The sequence below is a fragment of the Erinaceus europaeus genome, chromosome 2 (genome assembly GCF_950295315.1).
Source record: "Erinaceus europaeus chromosome 2, mEriEur2.1, whole genome shotgun sequence".
Taxonomy (NCBI): domain Eukaryota; kingdom Metazoa; phylum Chordata; class Mammalia; order Eulipotyphla; family Erinaceidae; genus Erinaceus; species Erinaceus europaeus.
Window position 1 is genome coordinate 92,509,200 of NC_080163.1, and position 22,186 is coordinate 92,531,385.

The 22,186-nt window shown below is 38.8% G+C and overlaps 1 protein-coding gene across 4 annotated transcripts in view; it reads left to right on the forward strand.

Moving 5' to 3' along the window:
- The window catches only part of PALLD (palladin, cytoskeletal associated protein), an 811,300-nt gene that overhangs the window by 283,286 nt on the left and 505,828 nt on the right, over positions 1–22,186 (forward strand). The gene's annotated exons all lie outside the window — the stretch shown is intronic.

The window sequence follows — 22,186 nt, forward strand, 5'->3', positions numbered from 1 at the left end:
GATACTTTCCTTTTCTTTTCTTTTCTTTTCTTTTTTTTTTTTTTTTCAACTAGAGTACTACTCAGCTCTGATTTATGGCGGTGCGGGGGGGGGGGGGGATTGAACCTCGGAGTTCGGAGCCTCAGGCATGAGTCTCTTTGCCGAACCATTATGCTATCTACCTGTTGTTGCTTCTAAGACTCCAGAACCCCCAGTTCACACTAAGTTAAAGTGGTTCCAACCTTCTTCAAGTGTTTTCCAGTGACACTTTCTGGTGGATGTATTGTACCTCTTTTGGCCCTGCATCTTCCTTGTTTATCTTCATCAGTTATTAGCAATCGCTCAACATTAATCTGTCCATAGTTACCTCTCAAAAGAAAATCATTATCTCTCGCATGTTTTTGTACAGTCTTGTTATAATTCCAACTGTTCTATACACCTTCCCAAATCAGCAGCCTCGAAATCATAAGGGCTTGTTAAAATTGCCAAATTTCTGGGCCAAACCAGGACTAATTGAACTAGAATATGCATTTTAACACGACTTTGCAGTGAGTCCTCTGAACATCACCTTTGAAAGTCACTATCTTCAGCTGATGTTCGGGGTCCCATTCACTGCCGTCTTAGGGATGTGCTATGCCTCCTTTCCAATATAGAGGCTCTATCTGTAACTTTCCTTTTCTTTTTAACTTTGTCCTTTCCCTTTTTCTTTGATAGATGGAGGAAGAAGAGAGAGAGACAGAGAAGGAGAGATACCTACATCACTGCTCCACCACAGGCAAAACTTTCTCTGAGCACTCATTTATTGTGTACTCTACCCACTGCACCATCAACATGCCCCTTTAAGTTTGTTATGTGAACACGTATGCAAATACTTTTTTAAATTGTGCACTTTTTAAAAAAATATTTTTGGGAGTCGGGTGGTAGCACATCGGGTTAAGCGCAGGTGGTGCAAAGCGCAAAGACCGGCGGAAGGATCCTAGTTCGAGCCCCCCGCTCCCCACCTGCAGGGGAGTCGCTTCACAGGCGGTAAAGCAGGTCTGTAGGTGTCTTTCTCTCCCCCTCTCTGTCTTCCCCTCCTCTCTCCATTTCTCTCTGTCCTATCCAACAACGACATCAATAACAACAACAATAATAACCACAACAATAAAACAAAGGCAACAAAAGAGAATAAATAAATAAATATTTACAAATTAAAAAATTTTTATTTATGTACTATTGGATAGAGACAGAAGTTGAGAGAGGAGGGAGAGAGGGAGAGAGACAGAGAGATACCTGCAACCAGCCCTGCTTCACCACTTGTGAAGCTTCCCCTCTGCAGGTGGAGACCTGGGGCTTAAACCTGGGTCCTTGCACACTGTGATGTATATAACCAAGTGTGTCATCGCCTGGCCCCACTTTTTTTTTTTTTAAGTAATTACTTACTGGGCAGGATAGGTGCCTTGTGATGTGGGCCAAGTTGGAACCTTATACCACATGGGAGTGTCATGACACCACCAAAGCAAACTTTGGTACTATAGTGTCTGTCTCTCTATTAGAATGACAAAGTTGACCAGGAAATCAGGACATTATTGACCCATATAATCTATAATTATTCAACCCAGAGCCTCATGTATGCAAGACATATGCTCTACTGCTCAGCTATTTCCTGTTCACCCAAGAGTTTGAGAATTGCTATACTTTTCCTCATTTAGACCTTATATTAAATAATTGCTTTTTTCTAACTGACTTTAGAATTCTGGCTTGAAAATTTTCATTCATACTAGTAGCTTACCCTAGCATGGTTCCTAGCATGGTCATTGAGAAAACCTAAGTCATTATGAGTAATTTTTTTTCCTTTCTATTTTTATTAGATAGGATAGTAGAAATTGAGAGGGGAGGGGGAAGTAGAAAGGGGGAGAGAAATAGAGAAACCTGCAGACCTGTTACACCGCTCATGAACTGTCCTCTCTGTAGGTGGGGAGTGGTAGCTCAAACCCCTGTCCTTGTGCTTAACCTGGTGCTCCACTGCCAAGTAACATTTAATATGTTACTCTCTCAGAGGTTTTGTTTGTTTGTTTTTCAGACAGAACCCTAAAGCTTTCTATATGGCAAGCATGTGTTCTACCACTGAGTCGCATCCCGGTCCCAATTGTTTCTGTTTTATTTTGTCTCAAGAAGAATTAAGATATTCCCTTCATCAAGTCCAACAGGAAGGAAAACAAAAATTAACCAATGGGACTGTATCATACTGAAATGCTTCAGCACAGCAAAGAGAACCACCACCAAAACAGAAAGACTCTACAGAATGGAAGATCTTTTTAAACAACAAACAAAAGATTAATAACTGAAATACATAAAGAGTTAACAAAAACAAACAAACAAACAAACAAAAACCTCAGTAACCTTGTTTAAAGAAATGGTGAAAGAACATGGACAGAATTTTCACAAAAGAAGACGTCCAGATGGCAAACACATGAAAAAATGCCTAAAGTCACTGATTATCAGAGAAATGCAAATAAAGGCAACAAAGAAATACTGCTTCACACCTATGAGACTGTAATACATCAGAAATTACAGAAACAAAAATGTTGGTGAGGAGGTGGGAAAAAAGGAACTCTTTTACATTGCTGATGAAAATGTAAATTGGTTTAATCCTTGCAGAGATAGCCTAGGACATTAGAAATGGACCTGTCCCATGACCTATCAATCCCTCTTCTTATTCAAAGAAAATAAAAACACTTATCCAAAGTGACCTATGTATACTCCTATGTTCATACAAACAGTGTTTATAATAGTACAATCAGAGATGCAACCCAGGTAACCAATGACAGATGAATGGCAGAATTCCTTGACTTTCAGACATTTTACTCCAGTCTCTCTATCATTACATGTCATTCTCTCTATGTGCCTGTCTGTGTTCAGATTTACCTCATAACAATGCTACTGGATTAGGGAACATAACAATCCAGTATGGCCTTATTTTATATTGGTCATATCTATACCCTATTTCTATATCAAGTTATATTCATACATCTTGTGGGGATTATGACTTAATATACCAATCCATTTCTAACATTTTGCAGTCATTATTTTTTCGACATTGGAAAATTTTACTTTTTCATAAAGCTGAGTAGATACAGGCAATTAGATGTTTTCAAGATAATAGTACATTAATTACATCTTTATGATTAAAAGTAGGGTGTCATTTAGAGTTTGAAAACAGTTAAAGTTAGGGGGTCGGGCAGTAGCGCAGTGGGTTAAGCGCACATGGCCCAAAGTGCAAAGACCGGCATTAAAGGTCCTGGTTGGAACCCCAGACTCCCCACCTGCAGGGGGGTCGCTTCACAAGCGGTGAAGCAGGTCTGCATGTGTCTATCTTTCTCTCCCCCTCTCTGTCTTCCCGTCCTCTCTCTATTTATCTCTGGTCTATCCAACAACAGTGACACCAATAACAATAATAATCACAACAACGATAAAACAAGAGCAACAAAAGAGGGAAAAAAAAAAGCCTCCAGAAACTAGGCACTGAGCCCCAGCAAAAAAAAAAAAATTAAAGTTAAGCCCACCTTCTTTCTACCAGGATCTGGAGTCCATACGTATTTTTATTTTTGAATGTCTTTCCAAGGAACCAAAAATCACACCTTGAAGTGATTAGCCTCTTGCTCAAAAAAGCCATGCAAGTTTAAATGTTCAAATATATGTGTTCAGATATTTTAGATCCATAGTCAGGAAAGTATTGTGCTGACAGTCTCATTAATGAGCTGTGTGAACTCAAGCAAGTTATTTCATCTCTCTTGTTCTGAATGCAAAATGAGGAAGTGAGGCCAGTTGAATTCCCATATCCTTAGTCTGTATTACAGGCATTTATGCCATTGTCTTTTCTCCAGTTTTCTTGTTCTTATATGTTAGAGACTTCTTTTTCACCTCTTTTTTTCTTTATTTTAATAAGGTTTCATAAGGAGTGGAGAAAAGTGAAAGTGGGTATTTTCAATATGCTATGTTAGCTGGTGGATTTATTACTATTTTTGGTTGAGTTGAACCAGACTGGAAATTGAGACATATTAAATTCCACTTACTGTGTAAAGTTTCAATCTCACAACTACAACTTTGCTCTAAGTAGTATCTCAGATAATTTTGTAACCATTATTGATAGAAATTGAATAAACTTTTGATTTATGCAGAATTTACTATTCCTGTTTCATCACCTACTAAAGTACCTGTGTCCATTGGCTGTTCTTATTCATTCCCTACTATCCACAATTTTTTCCTAATTACTTTGTGAATTTGTCCATTTTGAACATTTGGGATGATATGATATGTTGTATTTTGTGTCTTGCTTTTTCCCACTTACCATGGTTTAAAGGCTTATTTATTTTGTATCATATATGAGATTTTTTTCTTTTTCTTTTTCTTTTTTTTTTTTTGTATCTGAATAGCAGTCCATTGTATGAATACTAGGAGTCCTATGGAGTCTTTTTGGTGTTTAGTTAGTTTTAAGTATTTAATGAAGGATGAACATTTAAAAGGGAGTATTTATTTCCAATCTCACAGATGCTTTTAAGACTACAGATGCCATGGCTAGCATCCTGAATTTTTTTTTTTTTCCTGTTTATTTGGAGAGCTACTGCAGACTCAAGATGGGATGTCACTTTGGATTCCAAGTCTTGGAATGTAGCCAAACTCTAAGCATTGAAACAATAATCAGAGCATGATAACCACATAAAGTGGCACAAGAGTAATACATTATAGCCTCAGCCAAGTCAATTTATTTGGCTTTAAATAGTGGAAGCCATTCATTTCAGAAATTAGAAAAGATGAGTCCTTGTGACTAAGACCATTGCTAACCCCTGAAGGGTAATCAGCCTTGGCTCAGAGCTCCTGGGATATTCAACTTTCCTAAGGGATCATGTGAAAAGGACTCTTTCAGTGGGAGGAGGCTATTGATGGAAGTAACCTAATTAGGGAGATTCAGGTGTGTTAAACCCAGAAGAAATGGAGAGGCAGAGGGGTGAATTTCTGTCCAAATTGCCTGATTAAAGTCATCAGAAGCTTCTGTGTGGAGCTGATCCCGGGTGGTAGCAACAATGATGGGCTACAGATGGGCTGTAAATTAACCTCTGGAACTCTAAGTGATCTTATCTGTGGCCACTTGACACTTAGATCAGAATTTTAGCCTTAGGTCCAGGCAGCCTTTAGTTAGTAATACCTGAATAATCCAACCACATCTTTCAAAAGTGTCAAGTGTTCCCCAAATTTCACATTTACATAAGATGAAAGATGCGTCAAACATCCTTTCTTTTTCTTTTCTCTCCTTTTCCTTTCTTTTCTTCTCTATCTTTTTTTTTTTTTTTTTTGCTACTGTAATTTCTGAACTCTAACCCCAAATATAATCTGGCACACAGTGGCTGTTTAATAAATATTAATTGATTTACTGATTTCCATTAGTGAATAGAGATCACTATCTTTAATTACTCACTTTTTACCCACTATTAAACAATACAATTATTCAAGAATATGTATCAAGTGTAAATTATCAAGATTGTGTTAGGAACTTGAAAAAAACAAGGTGATGCAGTTGCTATGTCCCAGGAATCCACAGCATACCTAGGAGTTCTGCAAATGTTGCAGAATATTCCTGTTATTCACATAAAGGATATAGAAGAATTATGTAAGACAGTATTTGTCAAACTCAGTCTTCTGGACACATTGTTCTACGCCAGTTTCCTTTAAAAGAACTGCTACAATGATTTTATTCTTTGAATATGATAGAGCTTATTAGACCTAAAATTCAGAGTGAATTGCATTATTACCAGAAAATAACATATAGCAAAAACAAATGGTAGTGTTGAGAAGAGGAAGTTCAATTGATATAAGGAATTTGCTAAGGATGTTTCAGGAATCATAAAGGCAGTAGCCAAGATTAAAAAAAAATGGGGAAAGCAATCAAGGAAATAGGAGATGGGAATTGGGGAGCAGTTAATAGAGGGATTGATAAAATTGTATCTCCTCCCCCCCCCCCCCCCCAGCTGTGGCTGGGCACTATTTGTTTTGGCAGTAACTGCAGACTGACGTCACTCTGAGTAGTCATTTCACTTTCTTTTTTAATAATAGAGACAAAGAAAAGTAGGGGGAGAGATGATGGTAGAGGCTGGGTAGGGGGGGATTTACACTTCACTGTTCATGATGCTTCCCCCCTGCAGATGGGGACTGGGAACTTGAACTAGGCTTTTGACACAAGCACAATCTACTAGGTGTACCACCACTCAAACCTAACTAATCTCTGTTTTGTCTGAGGTCAGTCTTTTCACTTTCCAAATTAAGTTAATTTTTTTTGATAAAACAGAGAAAAATTAAGAGGGGAGTGGAAGATAGAGATGAAGAGAGAAAGACACCTGTAAATCTACTTCACTGCTTGTGAAGCATCTCCCCTGCAGGTAGGGAGCAAGGGCTCAAACTACTTAACTGGGTTCACCATTGTCCAGCTCCCAGTGTGATTTGGTTTTGATTTATAATAGTAAGTTACCATGTACACTAATTTAAAATACTAAATAGTATGTAAAGACAAACATTGTTGGGGTTGAAAGAAATTAAACTAAAGGAAAACAAAGAAGACAAAAAATAAATTACCATAGACTATTACCAAGAAATAACCTCACTTGATATTTAGAACACTCAGTAGTGTCTATGTTATATGTATTTAAATAATTGAAGTAATATTGCAAGTAATATTATGATTTGCTTTTAAAAGAATATAACAAATGTTAAAATACTTAATATTTAAATGGTAATATACACTATAGGATAAATGTTTGCTATTGTCAATAGGTATTTACAATAATTTTTTTTCTTTATTGGGGGATTAATGGTTTACAGTTGACAGTAAAATACAATAGTTTGTACATGGATAGCATTTCCACAAAACAATACAACCCCCACTAGGTCCTCCTCTGCCATCATATTCCAGGACCTGAGCCCACCCCCCCCCCCAACCTCAGAGTCTTTTATTTTGGTGCAATACACCAAATAATAGCTATTTTATTAGTAATAATTTTCCCTGTGTTTCCTGATTTTTCATGGTTATAAGTAAGTCTACAAAGAATAGCTTTTTTTTTATGGCTATCAGGGCTACTGCAGGGGTGGTCTACATAACAAATCCACTGCTCCTCTCAATTATTTTTCTTTTAGTTTTTTCTTTCTTTTTTTTTTTTAAATTGTATAGGACAGATAGAAATTGAGAGTAGAGACACCTGCAGACTTGCTTCACCACTTGTGAAGCTTCCTCCCACAGGTGGGGAGTGGAAACTTGAACCCAGGACCTTGCATATGGTAATGTGTGAGCTTAACGGGGTGTGCCACTACTAGCCCTGCACCCTCCCCCCAAAAGTCTCTGTACACAAAATTTCACTAAATATTTTGCTGTATTATCTTGGTTTGGATTCTCAAAAGAGTCACTGAGTCCAAAGGCAGAAAAAACTTAGTGTGGTGATATATATTGCCAAATTTCTTTCTTTGTTTCTTTTTTTTTCCTCCAGGGTTACTGTTGGGACTCGCTACCTGCACAACTGATCCACTGCTCCTGCAGCCATTTTTTTTTTCAATTTTTTTGGGGTAAGACAGAGAAAAATTGAGATGGGAGGGGAAGATAAAGTGGGAGAGAGAAAGATAAGACACCTGCAGGTACCTGCTTCACCACTCGTGAAGCTTTCCCACTGCAGGTTTAAACCCCTGGTTCTTGCACACTCTAATGTGTGCACTAAACCAGGTATGTCACCTCCTGGCCCCCCAAATTACTTTCTAAATAAAGTATTTTGAAATTGTAACACTTTTTAATCAAGTAGATCAGTATGCAATGCTTTTTTTTTTAAAAAAAAAAAAACACATTGGGCATGCTCATTAAAGATAATTTGCTAAATTTTTTGTATTTCATTTAAACTAAATTAAATGCTAGATAGCATATAGTTCAGGATTTGCAGCCTATATTTTTCTAGTGTAGTCACTCAACTATGCCAGTTTAGCACACAACCAACAATGAACAATATGTAAAATTATTGTGCAAAACTGTGTCAATATGCCTTTGTTCATACTTAAAAATTTTTAAACAACTGAGTTGATTGTAAAGTTTGTGCCCATTTTTCAAAGAGAGAGTGGAATGACATATTTAAAGTTCTAAAGGAGAAGGAATTCCAGCCACAGATACTGTATCCTTCAAAATTATCCTTCATATATGAGGGAGAAATAAAATAAAAGTTTTCTCAAATATTCAAGAACTAAAGGAATTTGCCACAGTCAATCCCACCTTACAAGAACTACTGAAACGAGTCCCACAAGAAAGGAGGAAGCAAAGGAATACACATTCCAAACACCAAGTTGCAGATGCTACATGATGTCAACCTGACTCGCCTGGACAGATGACCTCACCAATGTACCCTGGAACCCCCAGCTCCCCAGAGTCCTGCCCCAGTAGGGAAAGATAGGGACAGGCTGGGAGTATGGACCAACCTTTCATTGCCCATGTCCATTGGAGAAGCAATTACAGAAACCAGACCCTCCGCCTTCTGCCCATAAGGACCCTGGGTCCATGCTCCCAGAGAGATAAAATAGGAAAGCTTCCAGTGGAGGGAATGGGCTATGGAACTCTGGTGGTGGGAAATATGTGGAATTTCACCCCTCTTATTCTATCGTTCTGTTGATATTTTCTATTTTTATTTTACAAATAAATTAAAAAATAAAAGCAAGGAATAGAGGCAGGATCATAGAAAAAATTGCCAAATATATATAACAAGAGATAGATGGCTATAGAAATAATAGTTTATATCTGTAACCTTGGGAGAACTGCTGTAGTTTCCAATGGAGGAAATGGCAACACAAAATTTTGGTGGTGGGACTGGTGTGGAATTATAGCCATGTTATCTCATAATTTTGTAAATCATTAATAACTCACTCATAAAAATAAAATTAAGCCATTTGACAGTAAGAAAAAAGTTTGTACCCATTTTTTAAATTAAATAATCCCTCCTTATTGGTTTGACATTAGTTTACAGTACTATAAGATTTCAGTGGTATAGTTTCACACCTATATAAATATGTGTGTACAACTCACCCCATCAACCACCAAAGTTTTTAATTAACTAGTTTAATTTTTTTGCCTCCATGGTTATCACTGTGAGGAGGGCAAATAAGGACAATAGTTCCTTAGAGTCCCTGCAATAAGCTTACAGTCTTGAAACCCGGAGAGAGTCACGCTGGATAGTCTGGAAAGAAGTCTTCTGTAAGACAGGCGTTTGTGGGAAACCAAGCTCCAAGTCCAGTTCTTCTGAAAGCGCATGCGTGAGGTTTGCGACTTCACCTCCTGGGGCTCCATTGGACACTGGGATCCTTCCACCTTTTCTCTGGGAGGCTACGCAGGTACCTGGTCTGAGTACTTTGAGGTTAGCAAACACATTCACATGCAGAGGGTAAATGCACCCCAACTTTATACAAGGAGGGAAATTTGGGCTTGGGATGCCCTCAGTCCTTGACTTTGCTGTCTCCTCACCTGAGTGGCTCTGGCAAAGGTAAGAAAATATTGTTTTGGACACAGTCCGAAGTGAAGCATGCTGAGGTGATACTCGTTGCGTTGATTAGGTTGGGATCGGCGGATAAAATATTACTTGGTCTGAATTGGGAGAAGCATGCAGGAAAGTGCGCCCCAAAATAGAGGTTCCAGGACTGGGTGAAATATAGGCTCTATAGTGGAAATGTGAAGTTCCGGCTGTTTTAGGGTTCAAGAAGACAATAGATATTGTTATAATCAGATTATTTGGTAATTGGGTTAACTTTGAAAAATCCCTTTGTTAGGATTTGTTGTATAATACCCAACAGCTTCCCCAGAGTCACACCCTACTAGGGAAAGAGAGAGGCAGACTGGGGGTATGGACCGACCAGTCAACGCCCTTGTTCAGCGGGGAAGCAATTACAGAAGCCAGACCTTCTACCTTCTGCAACCCTCAACGACCCTGGGTCCATGCTCCCAGAGGGATAGAGAATGGGAAAGCTACCATGGGAGGGGGTGGGTTATGGGGATTGGGTGTTGGGAATTGTGTGGAGTTGTACCCCTCCTACCTTATGCTTTTGTTCACTAATCCTTTCTTAAATAAAAAATTAAAAAAAAAATAATACCCAACATCACCATAATTTGTGTCCTTTGACATTATTTGTATATAACTATGCCACTGGTTGCTTCTGTTCTCCCTGGTCTAAGCTTTTGAGAGAGTCAACATAACAAAGACTCAGCCTATGTATTAAAAGACTCAGTTTGTGCTTTAAAAAGTTTGAGACACACAATCAATTTTTCCCCTCTCATATTAATTAGTGATTTATATGACTATATTATTATATAAATTATATATAATATAGATTATATAATATAAATATATTTTATAATTAATATATAAATAAGTAATGTTCTATATTATATAAATTAACTATATATTATATAAATTAAGAGGAATGTACATAAACACCATTCCCACCACCAAAAGACTGTGTTCTATACCACCACCACCATCACCACCCACACATCAGGAAGCTGAATATCCACCCTCACCCTCACCCCAGGGTTTTTACTTTGGTGCCTTACTCCAGATTTAGTCAAAATCCTGCTTTTATTTTCCTTTTCTGTTCTTCTTTCTCAACTTCTGTTGATGAGTGGGATCATCCCATACTCATCTTTATCTTTCTGACTTAGCTCACTTAACATAATTCCTTCTAGCTCTGTCCAAGATGGGTCAGAGAAGGTGGGTTCATTGTTCTTGATAACTGCATAGTATTCCATTGTGTATATATACCACAGCTTTCTCAGCCACTCATCTGTTGTTGGGCACCTGGGTTGCTTCCAGGTTTTAGCTACTACGAATTGTACTGCTATAAACATAGGTGCACAAATGCCTTTTTGGTTGGGTGTTATGGAGTCCTTGGGGTATAGCCCCAAGAGAGGAATTACTGGGTCATATGGAAGGTCCGTGTCTAGCCTTGTGAGAGTTCTCCAGACTGCTCTCCACAGATATTGGACCAATTTACATTCCCACCAGCAGTGCAGAAGGGTTCCTCTGTTCCCACAGCCTCTCCAGCATTTGTTGCTGCTGTCCTTTTTGATGTATGTCATTCTCACAGGGGTGAGGTGGTATCTCAATGTTGTCTTTATTTGCATTTTTCTGACTATCAGTGACCTGGAGCAAATTTTCATGTGTTTGTTAGCCTTTTTGGATTTCTTCTGTAGTGAATGTTCTGTTTATATCCTTTGCCCATTTTTGGATGGGGTCATTTGCTTTTTTGGTGCTAAGTTTGCTGAGCTCTTTGTATATTTTGGTGATTAGTCTCTTGTCTGATGTATGGCATATGAAGATCTTCTCGCATTCTGTGAGGGGTCTCTTTGTTTGTGTGATAGTTTTTTTGGCTGTGCAGAAGCTTTTCAATTTGATGTAGCCCCATTGATTTGTTTCTGCTTTAGTCTTCCTTGCAGTTGGGTTTGTTTCATCAAAGATGTCCTTGTGGTTTAGGTGGGAAAGTGTTCCACCAATGTTTTCCTCTAAGTATTTGATAGTTTCTGGTCTAACACCAAACCAAATATATATATATATATATAATTTATATTTATTCCCTTTTGTTGCCCTTGTTGTTTTATTGTTGTAGTTATTATTGTTGCTGTTATTGATGTCGTCATTGTTGGATAGGACAGAGAGAAATGGAGAGAGGAGGGGAAGACAGAGGAGGAGAGAAAGACCTGCTTGACCGCTTGTGAAGTGACTGCCCTGCAGGTAGGGAGCTGGGGGCTTGAACCAGGATCTTTACGCTGGTTCTTGTGCTTTGCGTCACCTGTGCTTAACCTGTTGTGCTACCACCCGACTCCCACCAAGTATATATTTTTCACTTTTTATTTCCTTTCTGTTCTTGTTTCTTAAATTCCAAATATGAATGAGATTTATCTTTCTCTTTGTGGCTTCTCACTTGACATAATTCTTTAAGTTTCTTCCAAGATGAGCCATAGGAGATGACTTCATCATTCTTAACAACCAAGTAGTATTCCATTATGTGTATCTACCACAACTTTCTGAATTTCATATTTTTAGTATGCTAGGAAATTTTATCATTTAATACAACTTTTTATTCTTTAATGGAGCTTTAATGGACCCTGTGGGATGCATTGGATCGACCTTCCCGTGGTGCATCCCGTGAGTACCCATTCATTGGGGAAACTGACGATCCTTCCTAGCCGACTGAATCCACATGGATCCCAGTCACTTTCAAAGCCATTAACTGGTTATGGAAGAAGGGCAAACGCTAGAAGAAGAAGAATGGACCCTGTGCATGATGCTCCCCCTGTGCATGTGCTCCCATGCAGTGACTGGGGACTTAAACCTGGGTCATTGTGTGTGATAGGCTACGTGATCTAGTGAGTGAGTTTTCTCTCTAGATCTTTGATTTTTACACACACACACACACACACACACACACACACACACACACACACACTGGAGCTTCATGCATACAAGATTCCACTGGCCATGGACTTTCTTATTCTTTTTCATTTCAGATAGAAACCAGACACACAGGGAAGGACAGACAATATCCCTTTGGATCATGGTGCTATCATGTTGTGTGGGGGCTCAAACTTGGGCCCCATATATGGCAAAATTTTCTGCCCTACTGGTTGTCCTTTTAAATATCTGTTATAGTAGTCTCTTGGTTCTAATTTATATCTTTGTCTATTATGACTACTATAAGAGAACACTGTAAACCAAGTGACTTATGAATAATAGACATTTATTTCTCACAGTTCTGGAGGATGGCATTTGAAGAGCTAAGCACCTGCAGATTTAAGTTTAGTAAAAGGATACTTCTTGATTCATTCTTCCATCTTCATTATGACTTATAGGGAGCTCTCTGGGGTTCTCTTTTATAAAGGAACCTATTCCATTTATGAGCTTCCTGCCCTCATGACCTATTCATCTCCTCATATCATCACATTGGGATTATATCAACAGTAATTCTGGAGCATTCACAACATTCAATCTACAATGTCTGCATTTAATTTTTAGGAAGTGTAGATAATGGAAGTAGTTGGTTCTTTCCTATTGCCATTTTAAATTTTCCTATTGCCACTGTTAACATAGCTCCTAGTTCCAGGCCTCTCCTTTGGTAAAAACTGCCACCACACAATTGATTCTATCTGCAAAATATTGAGATAAACTCTATACCTTCTTTATTTAGCCTCCACTATCCTTAGGTAATATATCTTTGCCTTTGGGTTGCTTATCCCCAGAGTTTTTAGATACAAGACACATTATCATGGCTACAGTTGTAGTAAAATGGCTTCTTTATATGCTTTTCTACTTAGATCAGGGAAAATTTATTGGATTAAATTAGCCACAAGAGGGCTCTATTGCAGTTTCTAGAAAATAGAGAGTTCTGCAGTTGTACTTTCATGGTATACAATTGTGTTTGCAGTTTTGAATGTGTTATGACTATTTTAAAATGTCAAGTGAGAAGCCAAGGCTTGTTAGGTACATTTAGAATGTTCACTTAACAAACTTAAGAGACTTTTTAAAAAAAAATTTAGAGTACATTCTGTGGGACATAGCATTAAATGGTAGCTCTATATTATTTTTATAGACATTTCAGACATTTCAGTATTTACAACAATACTCTATATCTTTAAATATCTAATCCACAAAAAATACACTCAGTTATGTGTTACCCATTATTTTCCTCCTGACAAAATGATATTTATTATAGTCCAGTTTGACAGGCCAGATGCTGCATGTCTTTATTTTCATCTATAGTCACATTTTATAACGTGTCTTTATAGTAATAACGAGGAGAAAAGTATGGGTTAATAAAACTGAGCAGAAAATGAAATAAAACTGTAAAACTTATCAGCATGTCAAATAAAAATCTCTTAGCAAGACATTTCATGTACATTTCCTGCTCTTTAAGGTCTAGAAGCAAGGATTCCAAAAGTTACTGAATCAAAAATAAGTAAATAAATAAAGATGTGTGAAAAAATGAGTTTAAATCTGAGACCATAGTCTGAGAAATGGCATATATCACATGTGAGGGCTGTCGCTCTGGGTCCTCCAACTCCCTGGCCACAGGTGCCAAGGGTCAAAGTGGCCCCCTGGGAGTTCTGGGGTAACTCTGCGTGTTGGGGGTGATGTGCATGGAGAGAAGAGAATCCTAGACTCATTCAGCTCCAGGAGAGGCCTGGGAAAGGTGGGCAACTCGTTTATTGAAGGAAAAAGCAGGCAGATATACCCCTAGCTCAGGGGTGGGGAAGGGGGGGAGGTTGTGGTAATCATTAACCCAAACACAGAGTAAGACAGTGCATAGTCACATTTTGACCTATAGGCTATATTTGATCACAAGTAAAAGGTTACCACACAAGGTTTGGTCACAAGTTTTACAATGTACATTTTTTCCAGCAGTAGATTGCAGGCACTTTAGGGTGGGGGGAGGGAGGCAGCTGAATAATTAGGACGTTTGCTGGCAGTTTTCAAGATAACTACACACAGTAATCCATGGCTTTTAATTAAAGAATGAAAGGGGAAAGGTGTGGCATATGTAGAAAGGCACCCATGTCGGGGGTCCAGCCATCATAAATTCCAGAGATGGGGGGGACCTGCTATATCTCAACCTGCAGTGTGGGAGGGTTTGGGGTCAGACCCACTCAGACCTCATGGAAACTACAGCCTGGACTTTTGGGGCAGTGGGCCCATCCTCCAACACACATGGACAATATAATTTAGTCTATGCCTGATTCTTTTGGAATTTTCATCTGTATCTCTCTAACAGGAATTCCAAGTAACCCCTATAGGAATATTAGCATAAGGCAGAGTCAGTGAATGTATGGAAAGTGTTTGGAAGTTCTAACTGAACATTCTCCTATTGTCAGTGGCTACACTTATTATTTTATTACGTTCTTTGTAATTTGGGGGAGGGAATCAAGGAAACAAGGAGATTAGTAAATGCAAATACTCAATGGTGATATTTTGATATTTGATTGTGTTTAAGCATTAAAAGCATATAGAGATAGATCTTGGTTCTAGGAGAGAAGTCACATAAGAGTGATGAAGAAGCACAAGGGGGCCAGGTATAGCATACACATTACCATGACCCTGGTCCCACTTAAATTGGGTAAGCTTCATAAGCTCTCTCTTCCTCTCTTTCCCTCTGTTTCTATATTTTTCACCCACTTATATAAAAAATGGCCACCAGGAATGATGGAGTAGTGCAGGTCGTATGTACCAGTGGTAACTCTAGTGGCAAGAAATAAGCACTTTGAATTATTTATTTTTAAGAAAAAAAATCACTAATCTTTATTTCATAATAGCATCACTCTATATAGCATCAAATATAACAATAGGTATATATCTACTTAGGAAGAACATCACTGTGTATAAATGGCAATTTGTATACAACTTCCTGAGATCCCACTGATAATCATGAGTAATTGTGTTTCTCTGAACAGATAAATTAAATTTTCTTTAATTTTTTGTATTATCTTTATTTATTGGATAGAGACAGCCAGAAATAAAGAGGGGAGGTAGTGAAATGGGGGGAGAAAGTGAGAGGCACACCTGCAACACTACTTCACCACTTGAAAACCTTTCCCCTTGCAAGTGGGGACTAGGGGCTCGAACCCAGGTCTTTGTGCATTTGTACGCTAAACCAGCTGGGCTACCACTTGGCCCTTGATAAATTATTTTTTTCTCAGTACCATCCAAGTGGCCCCTTGGATGAAGAACTTGGCAGTTCTTCTCTCATGAATCTTATTCTTGAGATTCCCAGCCTTCTAAATATACCAAAAGAGCCAAATCAACTTGCCTTGTGGACTTTAGATTGGCATTTTTCTTTATCTAAGTTGTGGAGAAGGTGAGCTGCTTGGGTACCTCACTATAAAACTGTAAATAGAGACCTTCCTGTGGGAGCTGTGAGATGAAATCCTGCTGCATTAATAATGAAGTGAACACAGATACACAAGCAGGAGTCCAAGAAATGCTTGTATTGTCAGCACTAAAATTTAGCAGTGTTAAAATTAACAAAACCGGAGGCCGGGTGGTGGCATACCTGGTTGAGTGCACATGTTACAGTGTGCAAAGACCCGGGTTCGAGTCCCCAGTCCCCACCTTCAGGGAGGAAGCTTTGTGAGTGGTGAAGCAGGGATTCAGGTGTTTCTCTGTCTCTCTCCCTCTCTATCTCCCCTTCCCCTCTTGATTTCTGACTGCCTTTAACAAATAAAGATATATATTTAAATTTTATTTATTTATTCCCCTTTTGTTGCCCTTGTTTTTCATCGTTGTTGTTGTTATTGCTGTTGTTGTTGTTAGATAGGACAGAGAGAAATGGAGAGAGGAAGGGGAGACAGAGAGGAGAGAGATAGACACCTGCAGACCTGCATCACCGCCTGTGAAGTGACTCTCCTGCAGGTGGGGATCCGAGGGCTTGAACCGGGATCCTTATACCGGTCCTTGCGCTTTGTGCTATGTATGCTTAACCTGTTGTGCCACTGCCTGGCTCCCCCAAATAAAGATGATTTAAAATTTTTTAAAAAAAATCAACAAACCCCCCAAATTGTGATATATCTATTTTTAATCCTACATTTGTGACTGGGAGGTGCTCTGCTGTCTCTCATTTTTCCCTCACAAAAATTAGGTAGAATCTAGAAAAAAGTGGAATTAAGACAGTAGGGTCTGGGCAGTGGTGCACCTCACAGAGTACACTTGTTACCATGTACAAATACTTGAGCCCCTGACTTCACAAGGTGATTGTAAAGATTAGGCAATGAAGATTGTTGGTATGCTTCTAAAAACCCCTTCTATTTCATTAGTTTAATCCCCCCTGCTTAACACTATTCTATTTACATAACCACTTCATTCTATTTACATAACCTCTGTTAACAAGCACCACCTTCCCTCCAGGGCATTGGTGGTTTAGTGGTAGAATTCTCACCTGCTCGGGGCCCTCTCCCTTTCATACCCTGATTTTCACCAGTCACTTTTCTCTCCACCCTCTCTGCATTGCATCCTGTTCCCACCCTACTGGGCTAGTATATTTATAAGGACAAGATTGTTTGTAGTTTAGTTTAGCTTAGCTTGGTATAGATTGTGCTGCGTCCTGCATGAATAAAGAGATACTGCGTACAACCCAGCCATGAGTCCCGGGTCGTCTGTTATCCGCCAATGAAGCTCAGCCCGACAGAAGATTACATTAATGAAGATTCTATAGAGTTTTAATAGTTCTAGAGAGTTATTATACACTGTCTTCATATTCAAATCATGGTTACTTATAAAGTGGTCTTTGAGGGTTGGGCAGTGGTGCACTGGTTGAACTTACACATTACCACGTGCGAAGAATCGAGGTCAGGTCCATAGTCCCCACCTGCAGTGTGTGTGGAGGGTGTCATGATCGATGAAGCAGTGCTGCAGGTATCTCTCTTCCCCCCTCCTCTCTCAATTTCTCTGTTCTATTAAATTAGAGAGAGAGAAAGAGGGAGAGGAAAAATGGCTGGCAGGAGCTGATTTGGTGTGCATGTAGCAATTTCCAGTGAGACAACCCTGGTGGCAATTAAAAAGAAAAAAAGAAAAAAACAATTATCTCAGATAGTTCATGTTGGTAAGGATAATGTCTTCTATTATAGAGCTCCATGTAAAATAGGCATCCTATACATTGTTAATTCAATAGGTCAAATGGTATTTTAATGAATTGATTGAATGAATTTATGATTTAGGTGTTCAAAGGTGGCTTTGTAACTTCTAATTCATTCTACAAATGGAAGGCATAAAAAAAACAAGTATCTGGAAAAATCAAGGGTCTTTTGTTTGTTGTTGTTGAAAATTCAGCTCCTTGAGACCTAGAGGCATCTAAATAAGTGGGCACCCATGTGTGGAACTGGAGTGCTAGAAAGGAAAGACAAGTAAAAGATTCACTATCCTATACCAGACTTTTGCTGAGAGGAAAGACTTTAGTTTTTAATGAAGTTTGGAATTTTAACTTACCACATAACTGGGCATATTTACTTTTAAATCAAAACTGCTCCCCCCTTCCCTTTCTCTTCCTTTTGTTCTCTTTTCTTTTCTTTTTTTTAAATTTCTTTACTGGGGAATTAATGGTTTACAGTCCACAGTGAAATACAATAGTTTATACATGCACAACGTTTTCACATAACAATACAACCTCCATTAGGTCCTCCTCTGCCATCATGTTCCAGGACCTGAACTCTTCTTTCTATTCTTCTCACTGTCAGGGTTATCACTTGAGCTCAGCACCTACATGACCTGCTCCTGGTGGCTTTTTTTTTTTTTTTTTGACTTATAGAATCTGAGAGACAGAGAAAGAGAAAGAAAGACAGATGGGGAGATATCTGTAGCAATGTTCCACTGCTTATGACTCTTCCTCACTGCAGGTGAAGATGAGAGATCTTTGTGCATGGTGTGCTGTAACAGGTGTGCCATCACCTGGTGGGAAGCTAACTTGACATTGTTGAAGAGTTTTTGTTGTCTGAGAGTGACTGCAAGATTTGTGCCTAAATGAAACAAGAGCCTGCCCCAAGAATGGATTTGAATGGCCAAGCAGGAAGGTTGTTTTCTTGTCGAGTGGAAAACATTAATTCCCCAATAAAGAATTTTTTTTTTTTAAAAAAAAAAAGGAAGGTTGTTTTGTGTTTCACCCCAGGAGTCCTTTGCTAATGTAATGGTTTCATGAGGTTAACTCATTGTTGACCTTGACCTATTAAACAATAACTAGTGGTTAGAGTGGCAAACGCTAGAAGAAGAAGAAGTGGTTAGAGTGTTTATAGGGAGGAGAATAAGTGTTATAGGGAGGGGAATGAGGCCATCAGAGGGAAGCAGAGGCTTTGGAAGGACTCCCTGCTTCTTGCAAACAAGTGGGTTGGGGCTAAAGGTAGAAAGAAAAAATGCTGCTGTAGCCTTCAGCTCACGTTATGCAATTACTGTGATTACTACAGAGCCCTTATCGTCCCTCCCACTTCCCACCCCCATCTCTACTCAGTGATAATTCCCACTTAGCTCTTGCAAACCTTGACTCACTGCCCAGCTTTTGCTTCTTGGACACCATAGCACAGACCAGACACTAACATTTCAATTTACCAGGCACTCAGGAAAGTTCTGATTCTTCCAAATCTCTATTAGTCTGCTTTATATTTTTAAAACGCTTTTATTGGGATGTAATTGTCAGTTGCCATGGCATTCTGCGCAAGCAGAAAACCTTTCATTCTGTGACATACTTTCAAAGAAACCATCATGTCTGTCACACAATGAATTGCTATTATAACCAGCTTGTTTACACCTCAAGCTCATAAGCCCTTGAGATTTTACCATTTATACTAACTGCACCTGGGATCCATTTCAGACCTGTGCTCATAAATTATTACATGTGAAACTGTGAACTGTCACTTAAGTGTTTATTAGGATTGGCTTGGGAAGGGACAGATGCAAAGACAGGAACTAGATAGATTACTTTTCAAAAAATCTTTTAATTTAATTTAATTTATTATTGGATACAGTCAGAGAGAAATTAAGGGGAGAGGGAGACAGAGAGGGAAAGAGACAGAAAGACACCTATAGCCTCGCTTCATCACTTGTAAAGTTTTCCCCCTGCAGGTGGGGACCAGGGGCTTGAACCCGGATCTTTGTACACTGTAATGTGTGTACTTAGCCAGGTGCACCGCTGCCTGGCCTCTGACTTCTTTTAATGCATGGGGTTTGAGTAACAATAATAACCATGTTTGCCTGTATCATCTTAACCAACAGTGGTTCAGGGGCAAAAGTAGAAATCCAGTTGAAAATGTTTCTTTTGCCATCTTCCCAACTTCTCTTTCATCTCTCTTATCATTATCTCTTCATTTCCACTTCTTTTCATTATTCCTCATTTTGCAACCCTATTAGAGTTCGAAATTTCTGGGTAGTGGCACATAGTTCAGACTTTTCTTCTCTGTGACAAATTCCCAATAAGAGAACAGGTAGGGAATATGACATATACATCAAGGTCAAGCTTACGTAGATGTTAATGACTTGCATGCATGGCTTTTGGTGTTTCCTCAGATTAAAACCAAAATGCTAGGAGGGTGGTTAGCAGAAGAGTGCTGTGCCTTCCACATTATTTCCTATAGTGGATGAACCAGTTTGCATTCCCACTACAATCCTTAAGGTTTTTTTTTTTTTTTTTTCTCTTTCCACATCCTCGCCAACACTAGTTGTTTTGTGACTTTTTAATAATAGCCATTTTTATCTCTGGGATGTTTTGAATTAGCTTTTATAAATTACTTTAGACAATGAAGGTACATATTATATTCTGTGTAAGTACCACTATCATATATTTCTTCAGCTGTCTTGTGCAAATTCTTTCCTGAGTCAGATGAAGGTTGCAGGGATGAGGCCTGGGAACACAGATGACATTGTGCTTTTTCCCAATGAAAAATATGTTCCAGTCAGGTAAAAGACAGTGTCTCTTACCTTGAAAAACATGACGTGGCCTTGGTGCAGTAACAGCTTAAGGCTTTTGGACTCCAGGGTTTCTGTTTGGGAATATCAGAAGACAGTAGGATCTCACGAAGTAACTAACACCAATGCTGTTGGTTAGGTGGCTCTGTGCTAATGCTGGAAATGGAATGGAGTAGGTAGGCCTGTTTTTACACATAAAAACAACCCCTTGTGATCTAGAAAATACATAAAGGAACTTTTCAGGTGTGTGTGGGGATGGTGGCACACCTGTTAAAGTGCACATAGTAATAAGTGCAAGGAACTTTTCAGGGAGCAGTGACGTGCTATATAAAGGTAGAAATGGGGGCAATCGGGCGGTGGCCCAGCGGGTTAAGTGCAAGTGGCGCAAAGCGCAAGGGCCCGCGGAAGGATCCCTGTTCGAGCCCCTGGCTCCCCACCTGTAGGGGAGTCGCTTCACAAGCGGTGGAGTAGGTCTGCAGGTGTCTTTCTCTACCCCTCTTTGTCTCCCCCTCCTCTCTCCATTTCTCTCTGTCCTAACCACCAACAATGACATCAATAACCATAACAATGTTAAACAACAAGGGCAACAAAAGGGAAAATAAATAAATAAATATTAAAAAAAACTAAAAAAAAAGGAATGGGAATCAATTTAACACGAGCTACAACTTGATAGGACCCTTCAATATTGCAAAAGAAGTCAAGGACTTGGCAGATTCCATATATACATATATATGAATAAAACAGTTTTAGTGAGGACCAGCAAGAGAATTCATTTAAATAGTGGGCTTGCTTTGTTATGGGCAGGACCCAGGCTTGAGCTAGGCCTTCACTGCACTGAGAAAGTTTCAGTGCTGTGGTGTCTTTCTCTCTGTTTCTCTTTCTTAGTCTGTTCTCTATTTGAAAAAATCAACCTGGAGTGGTGATACCCCAGTGACAGCCACTATCCTTCCCTTAAAAAAAAAGTTTAGTGAAATCTATTGTTCTAAGGAAGAGTCTCTTGGAGATTTTTACTTGTTCTCCTTTTTTTTTTTTTTTTTTTTTTACCTCCTTTCTACACTGTGTGGTTGTGCCCAGAATGTCTGGGTTTTAAACATATTATTGGTCTCCTTTAATGGAAAGTGACAATAGGCTGGGGAACTATTTACTTACTACCAGCAGTCAGGTTATTGTGGACTCTGCCACCTCAAATATACCACCTTTGCCTTCCATGTTCAGCACTATTTATTAATAAAATAAAGTAATTGGAAGTGCTGTTGTAGCTATGTTAGCCAAACTGAGATAAGACTTGAATAATGCATGCTTCCTCTATGCTTGCAGGTGATGTAATTTACTTTACCAGGTGTTACCTTAATGCCAGTAACCAAGAAGATTCTCGGGTATGTTTTGTTGGAAGAATGAAGGCATCTTAAATGAAGAATTGGAGGCATCTTAGTTCTTGAGAACTGAGCCTGTCTCTATTGCCACAGGGTCAGGGTAGATTTGTGATCATTGTCTTAGAGCTTAGTACTTAATTGCTCTCTAAACATTGTTTTATGTGTTCTGGATTTGCCTTACTGCCCTTCCAGATATACAATCATTTGCTGAAGGCAAGAATTCTTTAATATGTCTTTGGCATTTATATGGTATTTATCAGAGTCCAAGATAAAACAAAAGTTTAGTAAATATTTAGTGCTTCAATTAGAAAATTGGTGCAGTGGAGAAAACAATTTCTCTTTTTAGTTTATATAATCTTC